The sequence below is a fragment of the Phaenicophaeus curvirostris genome, unplaced genomic scaffold, assembly GCF_032191515.1.
Source record: "Phaenicophaeus curvirostris isolate KB17595 unplaced genomic scaffold, BPBGC_Pcur_1.0 scaffold_44, whole genome shotgun sequence".
In the NCBI taxonomy this organism is placed as follows: domain Eukaryota; kingdom Metazoa; phylum Chordata; class Aves; order Cuculiformes; family Cuculidae; genus Phaenicophaeus; species Phaenicophaeus curvirostris.
This window is the reverse complement of record NW_027206667.1, coordinates 1,568,330-1,588,879: the sequence shown is the minus strand read 5'-3', so window position 1 is coordinate 1,588,879 and position 20,550 is coordinate 1,568,330.

Below are 20,550 nucleotides of genomic sequence, written 5' to 3'. Positions count from 1 at the left end.
AAGCAACGTAAAGCAACGTAAAGCAAGGCAAGGAAAAGCAACGTAAAGCAACGTAAAGCAACGTAAATCAAGGCAAGGCAAAGCAACGTAAAGTAAGGTAAAGCAACGTAAAGCAACGTAAATCAAGGCAAAGCAACGTAAAGCAACGTAAAGCAAGGCAAGGCAAGGTAAAGCAGCGTAAAGCAACGTAAAGCAACGGAAAGCAACGTAAAGCAAGGCAAGGCAAAGCAAGGCAAAGCAAGGCAAAGCAACGTAAAGCAACGTAAAGCAACGTAAAGCAAGGCAAGTCAAAGCAAGGGAAAGCAAGGGAAAGCAACGTAAAGCAACGTAAAGCAACGTAAAGCAAGGCAAGGCAAAGTAACATAAAGCAAAGTAAAGCAACGTAAAGCAACGTAAAGCAACGTAAAGCAAGGCAAGGCAAGGTAAAGCAGCGTAAAGCAACGTAAAACAACGTAAAGCAACGTAAAGCAAGGCAAGGCAACGTGAAGCAACGTAAAGCAACGTAAGGCAAGGCAAAGCAACGTAAAGCAACGTAAAGCAAGGCAAGGCAACGTAAAGCAAAGTAAAGCAAAGCAAGGCAACGTAAAGCAACGTAAGGCAAGGCAAAGCAACGTAAAGCAACGTAAAGCAAGGCAACGTAAAGCAAGGCAACGTAAAGCAATGCAACGTAAAGCAACGTAAAGCAACGTAAAGCAAGGCAACGTAAAGCAAGTCAACGTAAAGCAACGTAAAGCAAGGTAAAGCAAGGCAACGTAAAGCAAGGCAACGTAAAGCAAGGCAACGTAAAGCAACGTAAAGCAAGGCAAGGCAAGGCAACGTAAAGCAACGTAAAGCAACGTAAAGCAAGGAAAGGCAAAGCAACTTAAAGAAAGGCAACGTAAAGCAATGTAAAGCAATGTAAAGCAAGGCAACATAAAGCAACGTAAAGCGACGCAAAGCAAAGTAAAGCAACATAAAACAAGGCAACGTAAAGCAACATAAATCAACGTAAAGCAAGGCAACGTAAAGCAACGTAAAGCAAGGCAACGTAAAGCAACGTAAGGCAACGTAAAGCAACGTAAAGCAACGTGAAATATGGCAACGTAAAGCAACGTTAAGCAACGTAAAGCAACGTAAAGCAACGTAAGGCAAGGCAACGTAAAGCAACGTTAAGCAAGGCAACGTAAAGCAACGTAAAGCAAGGCAAGGCAACGTAAAGCAAGGCAACGGAAAGCAACTTACAGCAAGGCAAGGCAACGTAAACAAGCAACGTAAAGCAAAGTAAAGCAAGGCAAGGCAACGTAAAGCAAGGCAACGTAAAGCAACGTAAAGCAAGGCAAGGCAACGTAAAGCAAGGCAACGTAAAGCAACGTAAAGCAAGGCAAGGCAACGTAAAAGAAAGCAACGTAATGCAACGTAAGGCAAGGCAAGGCAACGTAAAGCAAGGCAACGTAAATCAACATAAAGCAACATAAAGCAAGGCAAGGCAACGTAAAAGAAGTCAACGTAAAGCAAGGCAAGGCAACGTAAAGCAACGTAAAGCAAGGCAAGGCAACATAAAGCAACGTAAAGCAAGGCAGAGCAACGTAAAGCAACGTAAAGCAACGTAAAGCAAGGTAAGGCAAGACAAAGCAACTTAAAGCAACGTAAAGCAAGGGAAGGCAAGGTAAAGCAACGTAAATCAACGTAAAGCAAGGCAAGGCAAGGTAAAGCAATTAAAGCAACCTAAAGCAACGTAAACCAACGTAAAGCAAGGGAAGGCAACGTAAAGCAACGTAAAGCAAGGCAAGGTAAAGCAACGTAAAGCAACGTAAAGCAAGGCAAGGCAAGGTAAAGCAGCGTAAAGCAAGGTAAAGCAACGTAATGCAACGTAAAGCAAGGCAAGGCAATGTAAAGCAACGTAAAGCAACGTAAAGCAAGGCAAGGCAACGTAAAGCAACGTAAAACAACGTAAAGCAACGTAAAGCAAGGCAAGGCAACGTAAAGCAACATAAGGCAAGGCAAAGCAACGTAAAGCAACGTAAAGCAAGGCAAGGCAACGTATTAGCAACGTAAAGCAAGGCAAGGCAACGTAAAGCAACGTAAAGGAACGTAAGGCAAGGCAAGGCAACGTAAAGCAACGTAAAGTAAGGCAACGTAAAGCAAGGCAACGTAAAGCAACGCAACGTAAAGCAACGTAAACCAACGTAAAGCAAGGGAAGGCAACGTAAAGCAACGTAAAGCAAGGCAAGGTAAAGCAACATAAAGCAACGTAAAGCAAGGCAAGGCAAGGTAAAGCAACGTAAAGCAACGTAAAACAACTTAAAGCTAGGTAAGGCAACGTAAAGCAACGTAAAGAAACGTAAAGCTAGGCAAGGCAAGGTAAAGCAACGTAAAGCAACGTAAATCAACATTAATCAAGGCAAGGCAAGGCAAGGTAAAGCAACGTAAAGCAACGTAAAGCTACGTAAAGCAAGGCAAGGCAAGGCAAGGCAAGGTAAAGCAACGTAAAGCAACGTAAAGCAAGGTAAGGCAAGGTAAAGCAACCTAAAGCAACGTAAAGCAACGTAAAGCAAGGCAAGGCAAGGTAAAGCAACGTAAAGCAACGTAAAGCAAGGTAAGGCAAGGTAAAGCAACCTAAAGCAACGTAAAGCAACGTAAAGCAAGGCAAGGCAACGTAAAGCAACGTAAAGCAAGGCAAAGCAACGTAAAGCAAGGCAACGTAAAGCAACGTAAAGCAAGGCAAGGCAACGTAAAACAAAGCAACGTAAAGCAACGTAAGGCAAAGCAAGGCATCGTAAAGCAAGGCAAGACAACGTAAAGCAAGGCAACGTAAAGCAAGGCAAGGCAACGTAAAGCAACGTAAAGGAAAGCATCGTAAAGCAACGTAAAGCAAAGCAAGGCAAGGCAAAGCAACGTAAAGCTACGTAAAGCAACGTAAAGCAAGGTAACTTAAAGAAACGTAAAGCAAGGTAAAACAGCGTAAAGCAAGGCAAAGTAAAGTAACGTAAATCAACGTAAAGCAAGGCAACGTAAAGCAACGTAAAGCAACGTAAAGCAAGTCAACGTAAAGCAACGTAAAGCATCGTAAAGCAAGGCAACGTAAAGCAACGTAAAGCAATGCAACCTAAAGCAACGTAAAGCAATGTAAAGCAAGGCAAGGCAAGGCAAAGCAACGTAAAGCAACGTAAAACAACCTAAAGCAACGTAAAGCAATGCAACATAAAGCAACGTAAAGCAACGTAAAGCAACGTAATCAAGGCAAGGCAAAGCAAGGCAAAGCAAGGAAAAGAAACGTAAAGCAACCTAAAGCAAGGTAAAGCAACGTAAAGCAAGGCAAGGCAAAGAAAGGCTAAGCAAGGCAAAGCAACATAAAGCAACTTAAAGCAAGGCAACGTAAAGCAAGGCAAAGCAAGGCAAAGCAACGTAAAGCAACGTAAAGCAAGGCAAGGCAGAGCAACGTAAAGAAACGTAAAGCAACGTAAAGCAACGTAAAGCAAGGCAAAGCAACGTAAAGCAACGTAAAGCAAGGCAAGGCAAGGTAAAGCAACGTAAAGCAACGTAAAGCTACGTAAAGCAAGGCAAGGCAAGGTAAAGCAACGTAAAGCAACTTAAAGCAACGTAAAGCAACTTAAAGCAACGTAAAACAATGCAAGGCAAGGTAAAGCAACGTAAAGCAATGTAAAGCAACGTAGAGCAAGGCAAGGCAAGTTAAAGCAACGTAAAGCAACGTAAAGCAACTTAAAGCAAGGCAAGGCAAGGTAAAGCAGCGTAAAGCAAAGTAAGGCAGCGTAAAGCAACGTAAATCAACGTAAAGCAACATAAACAAGGCAAGGCAAAGCAAGGCAAAGCAAGGCAAAGCAACGTAAAGCAACGTAAAGCAAGGTAAAGCAAGGCAAATCAAAGCAAGGGAAAGCAAGGCAAAGCAACGTAAAGCAACGTAAAGCAACGTAAAGCAAGGCAAGTCAAAGCAACATTAAGCAACGTAAAGCAACGTAAAGCAAGGCAAGGCAAAGCAACATAAAGCAACGTAAAGCAGCGTAAAGCAACGTAAAGCAAGGCAAGGTAAGGTGAAGCAGCGTAAAGCAACGTAAAGCAAGGTAAAGCAAGGCAAGGCAAGGTAAAGCAGCGTAAAGCAAGGTAAAGCAACGTAAAGCAACGTAAAGCAAGGCAAGGCATGTAAAGCAACGTAAAGCAACGTAAAGCAAGGCAAGGCAACTTAAAGCAACGTAAAACAACGTAAAGCAAAGTAAAGCAAGGCAAGGCAACTTAAAGCAACGTAAGGCAAGGCAAAGCAACGTAAAGCAACGTTCAGCAAGGCAAGGCAACGTAAAGCAACGTAAAGCAAGGCAAGGCAACGTAAAGCAACGTAAAGCAACGTAAGGCAAGGCAAGGCAACGTAAAGCAACGTAAAGCAAGGCAACGTAAAGGAATGCAACGTAAAGCAACGTAAACCAACGTAAAGCAAGGGAAGGCAACGTAAAGCAACGTAAACCAAAGCAAGGTAAAGCAACGTAAAGCAACGTAAAGCAAGGCAAGGCAATGTAAAGCAACGTAAAGCAACGTAAAGCAACTTAAAGCAAGGTAAGGCAACATAAAGCAACGTAAAGCAACGTAAAGCAAGGCAAGGCAAGGTAAAGCAACGTAAAGCAACGTAAATCAACATAAAGCAAGGCAAGGCAAGGCAAGGCGAGGTAAAGCAACGTAAAGCAACGTAAAGCAACGTAAAGCAAGGTAATGCAAGGTAAAGCAACGTAAAGCAACGTAAAGCAAGCCAAGGCAAGGTAAAGTAATGTAAAGCAACGTAAAGCAAGGCAAGGCAAGGTAAAGCAACGTAAAGCAACGTAAAGCAACGTAAAGCAAGGGAAGGCAAGGCAGAGCAACGTAAAGCAACGTAAAGCAAGGCAAGGCAAGGTAAAGCAACGTAAGGCAAGGCAAGGCAAAGCAACGTAAAGCATCATAAAGCAACGTAAAGCAAGGCAAGGCAAGGTAAAGCAACGTAAGGCAACGTAAAGCAAGGCAAGGCAAGGTAAAGCAACGTAAAGCAACGTAAAGCAACGTAAAGCAAGGCAAAGCAAGGCAAAGCAACTTAAAGCAACCTAAAGCAAGGTAAAGCAAGGCAAGTCAAAGCAAGTGAAAGCAAGGCAAAGCACCGTAAAGAAACGTAAAGCAAGGCAAGGCAAGGCAAAGCAACGTAAACCAACGTAAAGCAACGTAAAGCAAGGCAAGGCAAAGCAACATAAAGCAACGTAAAGCAACGTAAAGCAAGGCAATTCAAGGTAAAGCAACGTAAAGCAGCGTAAAGCAACGTAAAGCAACGTAAAGCAAGGCAAGGCAAGGTAAAGCAGCGTAAAGCAAGGTAAAGCAGCGTAAAGCAACGTAAAGCAAGGCAAGGCAACTTAAAGCAACGTAAAACAACGTAAAGCAACGTAAAGCAAGGCAAGGAAACGTAAAGCAACTTAAGGCAAGGCAAAGCAACGTAAAGAAAAGTAAAGCAAGGCAAGGAAACGTAAAGCAACGTAAAGCAAGACAAGGGAACGTAAAGCAACGTAAAGCAACGTAAGGCAAGGCAAGGCAAGGTAAAGCTACGTAAAGCAACGTAAAGCAACTTAAAGAAAGGTAAGGCAACGTAAAGCAACGTAAAGAAACGTAAAGCAAGGGAAGGCAAGGTAAAGCAACGTAAAGCAACGTAAATCAACATAAAGCAAGGCAAGGCAAGGCAAGGCGAGGTAAAGCAACGTAAAGCAACGTAAAGCAACGTAAAGCAACGTAAAGCAAGGCAAGGCAAGGTAAAGCAACGTAAAGCAACGTAAAGCAAGGCAAGGCAAGGCAGAGCAACGTAAAGCAACGTAAAGCAAGGCAAGGCAAGGTAAAGGAATGTAAAGCAAGGCAAGGCAAGGCAAAGCAACGTCAAGCATCGTAAAGCAACGTAAAGCAAGGCAAGGCAAGGTAAAGCAACGTAAGGAAACGTAAAGCAAGGCAAGGCAAGGTAAAGCAACGTAAAGCAACGTAAAGCAACGTAAAGCAAAACAAGGCTAAGCAAGGCAAAACAAGGCAAAGCAACGTAAAGCAACCTAAAGCAAGGTAAAGCAAGGCAAGTCAAAGCAAGGGAAAGCAAGGCAAAGCACCGTAAAGAAACGTAAAGCAACGTAAAGCAAGGCAAGTCAAAGCAACGTTAAGCAACGTAAAGCAACGTAAAGCAAGGCAAGGCAAAGCAACATAAAGCAACCTAAAGCAACGTAAAGCAAGGCAATTCAAGGTAAAGCAACGTAAAGCAACGTAAAGCAAGGCAAGGCAACGTAAAGAAACGTAAAGCAACGTAAGGTAAGGCAAGGCAACGTAAAGCAACGTATAGCAAGGCAACATAAAGCAAGGCAACGTATAGCAACGCAACATAAAGCAACGTAAAGCAACGTAAAGCAAGGCAAGGTAAAGCAAGATAAAGCAACGTAAAGCAAGGCAACGTAAAACAAAGTAAAGCAAGGCAAAGTAAAGCAAGGCAATGTAATGCAACGTAAACCAAGGCAACGTAAAGCAACGTAAAGCAAGGCAACGTAAAGCAACGTCAAGCAAGGCAACGTAAAGCAACGTAAAGAAAGGCAACGTCAAGCAACGTCAAGCAAGGCAACGTAAAGCAACGTAAAGCAAGGCAACGAAAGCAAGGCAACGTAAATCAACGTAAAGCAAGGCAAGGTAAAGCAACGTAAAGCAAGGTAAGGCAACGTAAAGCAAGGCAACGTAAAGCAACGTAAAGCTAGGTAAGGCAACGTAAAGCCACGTAAAGCAAGGCAAGGCAACGTAAAGCAAGGCAACGTAAAAGCAACGTAAAGCAAGGCAACACAACATAAAGCAAGGCAACGTAAAGCAACGTAAGCAAGGCAAGGCAACGTAAAACAAGGAAACGTAAAGCAACGTAAAGCAAGGCAAGGCAAGGCAACGTAAAGCAAGGAAACGTAAATCAACGTAAGCAACGTAAAGCAAGGCAAGGCAAAGTAAAGGAAGGCAACGTAAAGCAAGGCAAGGCAACGTAAAGCAACGTAAAGCGAGGCACAGCAGGCATAAAGCAACGTAAAGCAACGTAAAGCAGGGGAAGGCAAGGTAAAGCAACGTAAAGCAACGTAAAGCAAGTCAAGGCAAAGCAACGTAAAGCAACGTAAAGCAAGGCAAGGCAAGGTAAAGCAACGTAAAGCAACGTAAAGAAAGGCAAGGCAAGGTAAAGCAACGTAAAGCAAGGCAAGGCAACGTAAAGCAACGTAAAGCAACGTAAATCAACGTAAAGCAAGGCAAGGCAAGGTAAAGCAACGTAAAGCAACGCAAAGGAACGTAAAGCAACGTAAAGCAAGGCAAGGCAAGGTAAAGCAGCGTAAAGCAAGCTAAAGCCACGTAAACCAACGTAAAGCAAGGCAAGGCAAAGCAAGGCAAATCAAGGCAAAGCAACGTAAAGCAACATAAAGCAAGGCAAGGCAACGTAAAGCAACGTAAAGCAAGGAAAGGCAACATAAAGCAACGTAAGGCAAGGCAAGGCAATGTAAAGCAAAGTAAAGCAAGGCAACGTAAAGCAACGTAAAGCAACGTAAAGCAACGTAAAGCAACATAAAGCAAGGCAACGTAAAGCAACATAAAGCAACATAAAGCAAGGCAACGTAAAGCAACGTAAAGCAAGGCAACGTAAAGCAAGGCAACGTAAAGCAAAGTAAAGCAAGGCAACTTAAATTAAGGCAACATAAAGCAACGTAAAGCAAGGCAAGGTAAAGCAACGTAAAGCAACGTCAAGGAAGGCAACGTAAAACAACGTAAAGCAAGGCAACGTAAAGCAACGTAAAGCAAGGCAACATAAAGCAAGGCAAAGTAAAGCAGAGTAAAGCAAGGCAACTTAAAGTAAGGCAACGTAAAGCAACGTAAACCAAGGCAACGTAAAGCAACGTAAAGCAAGGCAGCGTAAAGCAACGTAAAGCAACGTCAAGCAAGGCAACCTAAAGCAACGTAAAGCAAGGCAAGGCAACGTAAAGCAAGGCAACGTAAAAAATGTAAAGCATGGCAAGGCAACGTAAAGCAACGTAAAGCAAGGCACAGCAACATAAAGCAACGTAAAGCAACGTAAAGCAGGGGAAGGCAAGGTAAAGCAATGTAAAGCAACGTAAAGCAAGGCAAGGCAAAGCAACATAAAGCAACGTAAAGCAAGGCAAGGCAATGTAAAGCAACGTAAAGCAACGTAAAGCAAGGCAAGGCAAGGTAAAGCAACATAAAGCAATGAAAAGCAACGTAAAGCAAGGCAAGGCAAGGTAAAGCAATGTAAAGTAAAGTAAAGCAACGTAAAGCAAGGCAAGGGAACGTAAAGCAACGTAAAGCAAGGGAAGGCAAGGTAAAGCAACGTAAAGCAACGTAAAGCAAGGCAAGGCAAGGTAAAGCAACGTAAAGCAAAGTAAAGCAAAGCAAGGCAACGTAAAGCAACGTAAGGCAAGGCAAAGCAACGTAAAGCAACGTAAAGCAAGGCAACGTAAAGCAAGGCAACGTAAAGCAACGCAACGTAAAGCAACGTAAAGCAACGTAAAGCAAGGCAACGTAAAGCAAGTCAACGTAAAGCAACGTAAAGCAAGGTAAAGCAAGGCAATGTAAAGCAAGGCAACGTAAAGCAAGGCAACGTAAAGCAACGTAAAGCAAGGCAAGGCAAGGCAACGTAAAGCAACGTAAAGCAACGTAAAGCAAGGAAAGGCAAAGCAACTTAAAGAAAGGCAACGTAAAGCAATGTAAAGCAATGTAAAGCAAGGCAACATAAAGCAACGTAAAGCGACGCAAAGCAAAGTAAAGCAACATAAAACAAGGCAACGTAAAGCAACGTAAATCAACGTAAAGCAAGGCAACGTAAAGCAACGTAAAGCAAGGCAACGTAAAGCAACGTAAGGCAACGTAAAGCAACGTAAAGCAACGTGAAATATGGCAACGTAAAGCAACGTTAAGCAACGTAAAGCAACGTAAAGCAACGTAAGGCAAGGCAACGTAAAGCAACGTTAAGCAAGGCAACGTAAAGCAACGTAAAGCAAGGCAAGGCAACGTAAAGCAAGGCAACGGAAAGCAACTTACAGCAAGGCAAGGCAACGTAAACAAGCAACGTAAAGCAAAGTAAAGCAAGGCAAGGCAACGTAAAGCAAGGCAACGTAAAGCAACGTAAAGCAAGGCAAGGCAACGTAAAGCAAGGCAACGTAAAGCAACGTAAAGCAAGGCAAGGCAACGTAAAAGAAAGCAACGTAATGCAACGTAAGGCAAGGCAAGGCAACGTAAAGCAAGGCAACGTAAATCAACATAAAGCAACATAAAGCAAGGCAAGGCAACGTAAAAGAAGTCAACGTAAAGCAAGGCAAGGCAACGTAAAGCAACGTAAAGCAAGGCAAGGCAACATAAAGCAACGTAAAGCAAGGCAGAGCAACGTAAAGCAACGTAAAGCAACGTAAAGCAAGGTAAGGCAAGACAAAGCAACTTAAAGCAACGTAAAGCAAGGGAAGGCAAGGTAAAGCAACGTAAATCAACGTAAAGCAAGGCAAGGCAAGGTAAAGCAATTAAAGCAACCTAAAGCAACGTAAACCAACGTAAAGCAAGGGAAGGCAACGTAAAGCAACGTAAAGCAAGGCAAGGTAAAGCAACGTAAAGCAACGTAAAGCAAGGCAAGGCAAGGTAAAGCAGCGTAAAGCAAGGTAAAGCAACGTAATGCAACGTAAAGCAAGGCAAGGCAATGTAAAGCAACGTAAAGCAACGTAAAGCAAGGCAAGGCAAGGTAAAGCAACGTAAAACAACGTAAAGCAACGTAAAGCAAGGCAAGGCAACGTAAAGCAACATAAGGCAAGGCAAAGCAACGTAAAGCAACGTAAAGCAAGGCAAGGCAACGTATTAGCAACGTAAAGCAAGGCAAGGCAACGTAAAGCAACGTAAAGGAACGTAAGGCAAGGCAAGGCAACGTAAAGCAACGTAAAGTAAGGCAACGTAAAGCAAGGCAACGTAAAGCAACGCAACGTAAAGCAACGTAAACCAACGTAAAGCAAGGGAAGGCAACGTAAAGCAACGTAAAGCAAGGCAAGGTAAAGCAACGTAAAGCAACGTAAAGCAAGGCAAGGCAAGGTAAAGCAACGTAAAGCAACGTAAAACAACTTAAAGCTAGGTAAGGCAACGTAAAGCAACGTAAAGAAACGTAAAGCTAGGCAAGGCAAGGTAAAGCAACGTAAAGCAACGTAAATCAACATTAATCAAGGCAAGGCAAGGCAAGGTAAAGCAACGTAAAGCAACGTAAAGCTACATAAAGCAAGGCAAGGCAAGGCAAGGCAAGGTAAAGCAACGTAAAGCAACGTAAAGCAAGGTAAGGCAAGGTAAAGCAACCTAAAGCAACGTAAAGCAACGTAAAGCAAGGCAAGGCAAGGTAAAGCAACGTAAAGCAACGTAAAGCAAGGTAAGGCAAGGTAAAGCAACCTAAAGCAACGTAAAGCAACGTAAAGTAAGGCAAGGCAACGTAAAGCAACGTAAAGCAAGGCAAAGCAACGTAAAGCAAGGCAACGTAAAGCAACGTAAAGCAAGGCAAGGCAACGTAAAACAAAGCAACGTAAAGCAACGTAAGGCAAAGCAAGGCATCGTAAAGCAAGGCAAGACAACATAAAGCAAGGCAACGTAAAGCAAGGCAAGGCAACGTAAAGCAACGTAAAGGAAAGCAACGTAAAGCAATGTAAAGCAAAGCAAGGCAAGGCAAAGCAACGTAAAGCTACGTAAAGCAACATAAAGCAAGGTAACTTAAAGAAACGTAAAGCAAGGTAAAACAGCGTAAAGCAAGGCAAAGTAAAGTAACGTAAATCAACGTAAAGCAAGGCAACGTAAAGCAACGTAAAGCAACGTAAAGCAAGTCAACGTAAAGCAACGTAAAGCATCGTAAAGCAAGGCAACGTAAAGCAACGTAAAGCAATGCAACGTAAAGCAACGTAAAGCAATGTAAAGCAAGGCAAGGCAAGGCAAAGCAACGTAAAGCAACGTAAAGCAACCTAAAGCAACGTAAAGCAATGCAACATAAAGCAACGTAAAGCAACGTAAAGCAACGTAATCAAGGCAAGGCAAAGCAAGGCAAAGCAAGGAAAAGAAACGTAAAGCAACCTAAAGCAAGGTAAAGCAACGTAAAGCAAGGCAAGGCAAAGAAAGGCTAAGCAAGGCAAAGCAACATAAAGCAACTTAAAGCAAGGCAACGTAAAGCAAGGCAAAGCAAGGCAAAGCAACGTAAAGCAACGTAAAGCAAGGCAAGGCAGAGCAACGTAAAGAAACGTAAAGCAACGTAAAGCAACGTAAAGCAAGGCAAAGCAACGTAAAGCAACGTAAAGCAAGGCAAGGCAAGGTAAAGCAACGTAAAGCAACGTAAAGCTACGTAAAGCAAGGCAAGGCAAGGTAAAGCAACGTAAAGCAACTTAAAGCAACGTAAAGCAACTTAAAGCAACGTAAAACAATGCAAGGCAAGGTAAAGCAACGTAAAGCAATGTAAAGCAACGTAGAGCAAGGCAAGGCAAGTTAAAGCAACGTAAAGCAACGTAAAGCAACGTAAAGCAAGGCAAGGCAAGGTAAAGCAGCGTAAAGCAAAGTAAGGCAGCGTAAAGCAACGTAAATCAACGTAAAGCAACATAAACAAGGCAAGGCAAAGCAAGGCAAAGCAAGGCAAAGCAACGTAAAGCAACGTAAAGCAAGGTAAAGCAAGGCAAATCAAAGCAAGGGAAAGCAAGGCAAAGCAACGTAAAGCAACGTAAAGCAACGTAAAGCAAGGCAAGTCAAAGCAACATTAAGCAACGTAAAGCAACGTAAAGCAAGGCAAGGCAAAGCAACATAAAGCAACGTAAAGCAGCGTAAAGCAACGTAAAGCAAGGCAAGGTAAGGTGAAGCAGCGTAAAGCAACGTAAAGCAAGGTAAAGCAAGGCAAGGCAAGGTAAAGCAGCGTAAAGCAAGGTAAAGCAACGTAAAGCAACGTAAAGCAAGGCAAGGCATGTAAAGCAACGTAAAGCAACGTAAAGCAAGGCAAGGCAACTTAAAGCAACGTAAAACAACGTAAAGCAAAGTAAAGCAAGGCAAGGCAACTTAAAGCAACGTAAGGCAAGGCAAAGCAACGTAAAGCAACGTTCAGCAAGGCAAGGCAACGTAAAGCAACGTAAAGCAAGGCAAGGCAACGTAAAGCAACGTAAAGCAACGTAAGGCAAGGCAAGGCAACGTAAAGCAACGTAAAGCAAGGCAACGTAAAGGAATGCAACGTAAAGCAACGTAAACCAACGTAAAGCAAGGGAAGGCAACGTAAAGCAACGTAAACCAAAGCAAGGTAAAGCAACGTAAAGCAACGTAAAGCAAGGCAAGGCAATGTAAAGCAACGTAAAGCAACGTAAAGCAACTTAAAGCAAGGTAAGGCAACATAAAGCAACGTAAAGCAACGTAAAGCAAGGCAAGGCAAGGTAAAGCAACGTAAAGCAACGTAAATCAACATAAAGCAAGGCAAGGCAAGGCAAGGCGAGGTAAAGCAACGTAAAGCAACGTAAAGCAACGTAAAGCAAGGTAATGCAAGGTAAAGCAACGTAAAGCAACGTAAAGCAAGCCAAGGCAAGGTAAAGTAATGTAAAGCAACGTAAAGCAAGGCAAGGCAAGGTAAAGCAACGTAAAGCAACGTAAAGCAACGTAAAGCAAGGGAAGGCAAGGCAGAGCAACGTAAAGCAACGTAAAGCAAGGCAAGGCAAGGTAAAGCAACGTAAGGCAAGGCAAGGCAAAGCAACGTAAAGCATCATAAAGCAACGTAAAGCAAGGCAAGGCAAGGTAAAGCAACGTAAGGCAACGTAAAGCAAGGCAAGGCAAGGTAAAGCAACGTAAAGCAACGTAAAGCAACGTAAAGCAAGGCAAAGCAAGGCAAAGCAACGTAAAGCAACCTAAAGCAAGGTAAAGCAAGGCAAGTCAAAGCAAGTGAAAGCAAGGCAAAGCACCGTAAAGAAACGTAAAGCAAGGCAAGGCAAGGCAAAGCAACGTAAACCAACGTAAAGCAACGTAAAGCAAGGCAAGGCAAAGCAACATAAAGCAACGTAAAGCAACGTAAAGCAAGGCAATTCAAGGTAAAGCAACGTAAAGCAGCGTAAAGCAACGTAAAGCAACGTAAAGCAAGGCAAGGCAAGGTAAAGCAGCGTAAAGCAAGGTAAAGCAGCGTAAAGCAACGTAAAGCAAGGCAAGGCAACTTAAAGCAACGTAAAACAACGTAAAGCAACGTAAAGCAAGGCAAGGAAACGTAAAGCAACTTAAGGCAAGGCAAAGCAACGTAAAGAAAAGTAAAGCAAGGCAAGGAAACGTAAAGCAACGTAAAGCAAGACAAGGGAACGTAAAGCAACGTAAAGCAACGTAAGGCAAGGCAAGGCAAGGTAAAGCTACGTAAAGCAACGTAAAGCAACTTAAAGAAAGGTAAGGCAACGTAAAGCAACGTAAAGAAACGTAAAGCAAGGGAAGGCAAGGTAAAGCAACGTAAAGCAACGTAAATCAACATAAAGCAAGGCAAGGCAAGGCAAGGCGAGGTAAAGCAACGTAAAGCAACGTAAAGCAACGTAAAGCAACGTAAAGCAAGGCAAGGCAAGGTAAAGCAACGTAAAGCAACGTAAAGCAAGGCAAGGCAAGGCAGAGCAACGTAAGCAACGTAAAGCAAGGCAAGGCAAGGTAAAGGAATGTAAAGCAAGGCAAGGCAAGGCAAAGCAACGTCAAGCATCGTAAAGCAACTTAAAGCAAGGCAAGGCAAGGTAAAGCAACGTAAGGAAACGTAAAGCAAGGCAAGGCAAGGTAAAGCAACGTAAAGCAACGTAAAGCAACGTAAAGCAAAACAAGGCTAAGCAAGGCAAAACAAGGCAAAGCAACGTAAAGCAACCTAAAGCAAGGTAAAGCAAGGCAAGTCAAAGCAAGGGAAAGCAAGGCAAAGCACCGTAAAGAAACGTAAAGCAACGTAAAGCAAGGCAAGTCAAAGCAACGTTAAGCAACGTAAAGCAACGTAAAGCAAGGCAAGGCAAAGCAACATAAAGCAACCTAAAGCAACGTAAAGCAAGGCAATTCAAGGTAAAGCAACGTAAAGCAACGTAAAGCAAGGCAAGGCAACGTAAAGAAACGTAAAGCAACGTAAGGTAAGGCAAGGCAACGTAAAGCAACGTATAGCAAGGCAACATAAAGCAAGGCAACGTATAGCAACGCAACATAAAGCAACGTAAAGCAACGTAAAGCAAGGCAAGGTAAAGCAAGATAAAGCAACGTAAAGCAAGGCAACGTAAAACAAAGTAAAGCAAGGCAAAGTAAAGCAAGGCAATGTAATGCAACGTAAACCAAGGCAACGTAAAGCAACGTAAAGCAAGGCAACGTAAAGCAACGTCAAGCAAGGCAACGTAAAGCAACGTAAAGAAAGGCAACGTCAAGCAACGTCAAGCAAGGCAACGTAAAGCAACGTAAAGCAAGGCAACGAAAGCAAGGCAACGTAAATCAACGTAAAGCAAGGCAAGGTAAAGCAACGTAAAGCAAGGTAAGGCAACGTAAAGCAAGGCAACGTAAAGCAACGTAAAGCTAGGTAAGGCAACGTAAAGCCACGTAAAGCAAGGCAAGGCAACGTAAAGCAAGGCAACGTAAAGCAACGTAAAGCAAGGCAACACAACATAAAGCAAGGCAACGTAAAGCAACGTAAGGCAAGGCAAGGCAACGTAAAACAAGGAAACGTAAAGCAACGTAAAGCAAGGCAAGGCAAGGCAACGTAAAGCAAGGAAACGTAAATCAACGTAAAGCAACGTAAAGCAAGGCAAGGCAAAGTAAAGGAAGGCAACGTAAAGCAAGGCAAGGCAACGTAAAGCAACGTAAAGCGAGGCACAGCAGCATAAAGCAACGTAAAGCAACGTAAAGCAGGGGAAGGCAAGGTAAAGCAACGTAAAGCAACGTAAAGCAAGTCAAGGCAAAGCAACGTAAAGCAACGTAAAGCAAGGCAAGGCAAGGTAAAGCAACGTAAAGCAACGTAAAGAAAGGCAAGGCAAGGTAAAGCAACGTAAAGCAAGGCAAGGCAACGTAAAGCAACGTAAAGCAACGTAAATCAACGTAAAGCAAGGCAAGGCAAGGTAAAGCAACGTAAAGCAACGCAAAGGAACGTAAAGCAACGTAAAGCAAGGCAAGGCAAGGTAAAGCAGCGTAAAGCAAGCTAAAGCCACGTAAACCAACGTAAAGCAAGGCAAGGCAAAGCAAGGCAAATCAAGGCAAAGCAACGTAAAGCAACATAAAGCAAGGCAAGGCAACGTAAAGCAACGTAAAGCAAGGAAAGGCAACATAAAGCAACGTAAGGCAAGGCAAGGCAATGTAAAGCAAAGTAAAGCAAGGCAACGTAAAGCAACGTAAAGCAACGTAAAGCAACGTAAAGCAACATAAAGCAAGGCAACGTAAAGCAACATAAAGCAACATAAAGCAAGGCAACGTAAAGCAACGTAAAGCAAGGCAACGTAAAGCAAGGCAACGTAAAGCAAAGTAAAGCAAGGCAACTTAAATTAAGGCAACATAAAGCAACGTAAAGCAAGGCAAGGTAAAGCAACGTAAAGCAACGTCAAGGAAGGCAACGTAAAACAACGTAAAGCAAGGCAACGTAAAGCAACGTAAAGCAAGGCAACATAAAGCAAGGCAAAGTAAAGCAGAGTAAAGCAAGGCAACTTAAAGTAAGGCAACGTAAAGCAACGTAAACCAAGGCAACGTAAAGCAACGTAAAGCAAGGCAGCGTAAAGCAACGTAAAGCAACGTCAAGCAAGGCAACCTAAAGCAACGTAAAGCAAGGCAAGGCAACGTAAAGCAAGGCAACGTAAAAAATGTAAAGCATGGCAAGGCAACGTAAAGCAACGTAAAGCAAGGCACAGCAACATAAAGCAACGTAAAGCAACGTAAAGCAGGGGAAGGCAAGGTAAAGCAATGTAAAGCAACGTAAAGCAAGGCAAGGCAAAGCAACATAAAGCAACGTAAAGCAAGGCAAGGCAATGTAAAGCAACGTAAAGCAACGTAAAGCAAGGCAAGGCAAGGTAAAGCAACATAAAGCAATGTAAAGCAACGTAAAGCAAGGCAAGGCAAGGTAAAGCAATGTAAAGTAAAGTAAAGCAACGTAAAGCAAGGCAAGGGAACGTAAAGCAACGTAAAGCAAGGGAAGGCAAGGTAAAGCAACGTAAAGCAACGTAAAGCAAGGCAAGGCAAGGTAAAGCAACGTAAAGCAACGTAAAGCAAGGCAAGGCAAGGTAAAGCAACGTAAAGCAACGTAAATCAACGTAAAGCAAGGCAAGGCAAGGTAAAGCAACGTAAAGCAACGCAAAGGATCGTAAAGCAAGGCAAGGCAAGGTAAAGCAACGTAAAGCAACGTAAAGCAAGGCAAGGCAGCGTAAAGCAACGTAAAGCAAGGCAAGGCAACTTAAAGCAACGTAAAACAACGTAAAGCAACGTAAAGCAAGGCAAGGAAACGTAAAGCAACTTAAGGCAAGGCAAAGCAACGTAAAGAAAAGTAAAGCAAGGCAAGGAAACGTAAAGCAACGTAAAGCAAGACAAGGGAACGTAAAGCAACGTAAAGCAACGTAAGGCAAGGCAAGGCAAGGTAAAGCTACGTAAAGCAACGTAAAGCAACTTAAAGAAAGGTAAGGCAACGTAAAGCAACGTAAAGAAACGTAAAGCAAGGGAAGGCAAGGTAAAGCAACGTAAAGCAACGTAAATCAACATAAAGCAAGGCAAGGCAAGGCAAGGCGAGGTAAAGCAACGTAAAGCAACGTAAAGCAACGTAAAGCAACGTAAAGCAAGGCAAGGCAAGGTAAAGCAACGTAAAGCAACGTAAAGCAAGGCAAGGCAAGGCAGAGCAACGTAAAGCAACGTAAAGCAAGGCAAGGCAAGGTAAAGGAATGTAAAGCAAGGCAAGGCAAGGCAAAGCAACGTCAAGCATCGTAAAGCAACGTAAAGCAAGGCAAGGCAAGGTAAAGCAACGTAAGGAAACGTAAAGCAAGGCAAGGCAAGGTAAAGCAACGTAAAGCAACGTAAAGCAACGTAAAGCAAAACAAGGCTAAGCAAGGCAAAACAAGGCAAAGCAACGTAAAGCAACCTAAAGCAAGGTAAAGCAAGGCAAGTCAAAGCAAGGGAAAGCAAGGCAAAGCACCGTAAAGAAACGTAAAGCAACGTAAAGCAAGGCAAGTCAAAGCAACGTTAAGCAACGTAAAGCAACGTAAAGCAAGGCAAGGCAAAGCAACATAAAGCAACCTAAAGCAACGTAAAGCAAGGCAATTCAAGGTAAAGCAACGTAAAGCAACGTAAAGCAAGGCAAGGCAACGTAAAGAAACGTAAAGCAACGTAAGGTAAGGCAAGGCAACGTAAAGCAACGTATAGCAAGGCAACATAAAGCAAGGCAACGTATAGCAACGCAACATAAAGCAACGTAAAGCAACGTAAAGCAAGGCAAGGTAAAGCAAGATAAAGCAACGTAAAGCAAGGCAACGTAAAACAAAGTAAAGCAAGGCAAAGTAAAGCAAGGCAATGTAATGCAACGTAAACCAAGGCAACGTAAAGCAACGTAAAGCAAGGCAACGTAAAGCAACGTCAAGCAAGGCAACGTAAAGCAACGTAAAGAAAGGCAACGTCAAGCAACGTCAAGCAAGGCAACGTAAAGCAACGTAAAGCAAGGCAACGAAAGCAAGGCAACGTAAATCAACGTAAAGCAAGGCAAGGTAAAGCAACGTAAAGCAAGGTAAGGCAACGTAAAGCAAGGCAACGTAAAGCAACGTAAAGCTAGGTAAGGCAACGTAAAGCCACGTAAAGCAAGGCAAGGCAACGTAAAGCAAGGCAACGTAAAGCAACGTAAAGCAAGGCAACACAACATAAAGCAAGGCAACGTAAAGCAACGTAAGGCAAGGCAAGGCAACGTAAAACAAGGAAACGTAAAGCAACGTAAAGCAAGGCAAGGCAAGGCAACGTAAAGCAAGGAAACGTAAATCAACGTAAAGCAACGTAAAGCAAGGCAAGGCAAAGTAAAGGAAGGCAACGTAAAGCAAGGCAAGGCAACGTAAAGCAACGTAAAGCGAGGCACAGCAGCATAAAGCAACGTAAAGCAACGTAAAGCAGGGGAAGGCAAGGTAAAGCAACGTAAAGCAACGTAAAGCAAGTCAAGGCAAAGCAACGTAAAGCAACGTAAAGCAAGGCAAGGCAAGGTAAAGCAACGTAAAGCAACGTAAAGAAAGGCAAGGCAAGGTAAAGCAACGTAAAGCAAGGCAAGGCAACGTAAAGCAACGTAAAGCAACGTAAATCAACGTAAAGCAAGGCAAGGCAAGGTAAAGCAACGTAAAGCAACGCAAAGGAACGTAAAGCAACGTAAAGCAAGGCAAGGCAAGGTAAAGCAGCGTAAAGCAAGCTAAAGCCACGTAAACCAACGTAAAGCAAGGCAAGGCAAAGCAAGGCAAATCAAGGCAAAGCAACGTAAAGCAACATAAAGCAAGGCAAGGCAACGTAAAGCAACGTAAAGCAAGGAAAGGCAACATAAAGCAACGTAAGGCAAGGCAAGGCAATGTAAAGCAAAGTAAAGCAAGGCAACGTAAAGCAACGTAAAGCAACGTAAAGCAACGTAAAGCAACATAAAGCAAGGCAACGTAAAGCAACATAAAGCAACATAAAGCAAGGCAACGTAAAGCAACGTAAAGCAAGGCAACGTAAAGCAAGGCAACGTAAAGCAAAGTAAAGCAAGGCAACTTAAATTAAGGCAACATAAAGCAACGTAAAGCAAGGCAAGGTAAAGCAACGTAAAGCAACGTCAAGGAAGGCAACGTAAAACAACGTAAAGCAAGGCAACGTAAAGCAACGTAAAGCAAGGCAACATAAAGCAAGGCAAAGTAAAGCAGAGTAAAGCAAGGCAACTTAAAGTAAGGCAACGTAAAGCAACGTAAACCAAGGCAACGTAAAGCAACGTAAAGCAAGGCAGCGTAAAGCAACGTAAAGCAACGTCAAGCAAGGCAACCTAAAGCAACGTAAAGCAAGGCAAGGCAACGTAAAGCAAGGCAACGTAAAAAATGTAAAGCATGGCAAGGCAACGTAAAGCAACGTAAAGCAAGGCACAGCAACATAAAGCAACGTAAAGCAACGTAAAGCAGGGGAAGGCAAGGTAAAGCAATGTAAAGCAACGTAAAGCAAGGCAAGGCAAAGCAACATAAAGCAACGTAAAGCAAGGCAAGGCAATGTAAAGCAACGTAAAGCAACGTAAAGCAAGGCAAGGCAAGGTAAAGCAACATAAAGCAATGAAAAGCAACGTAAAGCAAGGCAAGGCAAGGTAAAGCAATGTAAAGTAAAGTAAAGCAACGTAAAGCAAGGCAAGGGAACGTAAAGCAACGTAAAGCAAGGGAAGGCAAGGTAAAGCAACGTAAAGCAACGTAAAGCAAGGCAAGGCAAGGTAAAGCAACGTAAAGCAAAGTAAAGCAAAGCAAGGCAACGTAAAGCAACGTAAGGCAAGGCAAAGCAACGTAAAGCAACGTAAAGCAAGGCAACGTAAAGCAAGGCAACGTAAAGCAACGCAACGTAAAGCAACGTAAAGCAACGTAAAGCAAGGCAACGTAAAGCAAGTCAACGTAAAGCAACGTAAAGCAAGGTAAAGCAAGGCAATGTAAAGCAAGGCAACGTAAAGCAAGGCAACGTAAAGCAACGTAAAGCAAGGCAAGGCAAGGCAACGTAAAGCAACGTAAAGCAACGTAAAGCAAGGAAAGGCAAAGCAACTTAAAGAAAGGCAACGTAAAGCAATGTAAAGCAATGTAAAGCAAGGCAACATAAAGCAACGTAAAGCGACGCAAAGCAAAGTAAAGCAACATAAAACAAGGCAACGTAAAGCAACGTAAATCAACGTAAAGCAAGGCAACGTAAAGCAACGTAAAGCAAGGCAACGTAAAGCAACGTAAGGCAACGTAAAGCAACGTAAAGCAACGTGAAATATGGCAACGTAAAGCAACGTTAAGCAACGTAAAGCAACGTAAAGCAACGTAAGGCAAGGCAACGTAAAGCAACGTTAAGCAAGGCAACGTAAAGCAACGTAAAGCAAGGCAAGGCAACGTAAAGCAAGGCAACGGAAAGCAACTTACAGCAAGGCAAGGCAACGTAAACAAGCAACGTAAAGCAAAGTAAAGCAAGGCAAGGCAACGTAAAGCAAGGCAACGTAAAGCAACGTAAAGCAAGGCAAGGCAACGTAAAGCAAGGCAACGTAAAGCAACGTAAAGCAAGGCAAGGCAACGTAAAAGAAAGCAACGTAATGCAACGTAAGGCAAGGCAAGGCAACGTAAAGCAAGGCAACGTAAATCAACATAAAGCAACATAAAGCAAGGCAAGGCAACGTAAAAGAAGTCAACGTAAAGCAAGGCAAGGCAACGTAAAGCAACGTAAAGCAAGGCAAGGCAACATAAAGCAACGTAAAGCAAGGCAGAGCAACGTAAAGCAACGTAAAGCAACGTAAAGCAAGGTAAGGCAAGACAAAGCAACTTAAAGCAACGTAAAGCAAGGGAAGGCAAGGTAAAGCAACGTAAATCAACGTAAAGCAAGGCAAGGCAAGGTAAAGCAATTAAAGCA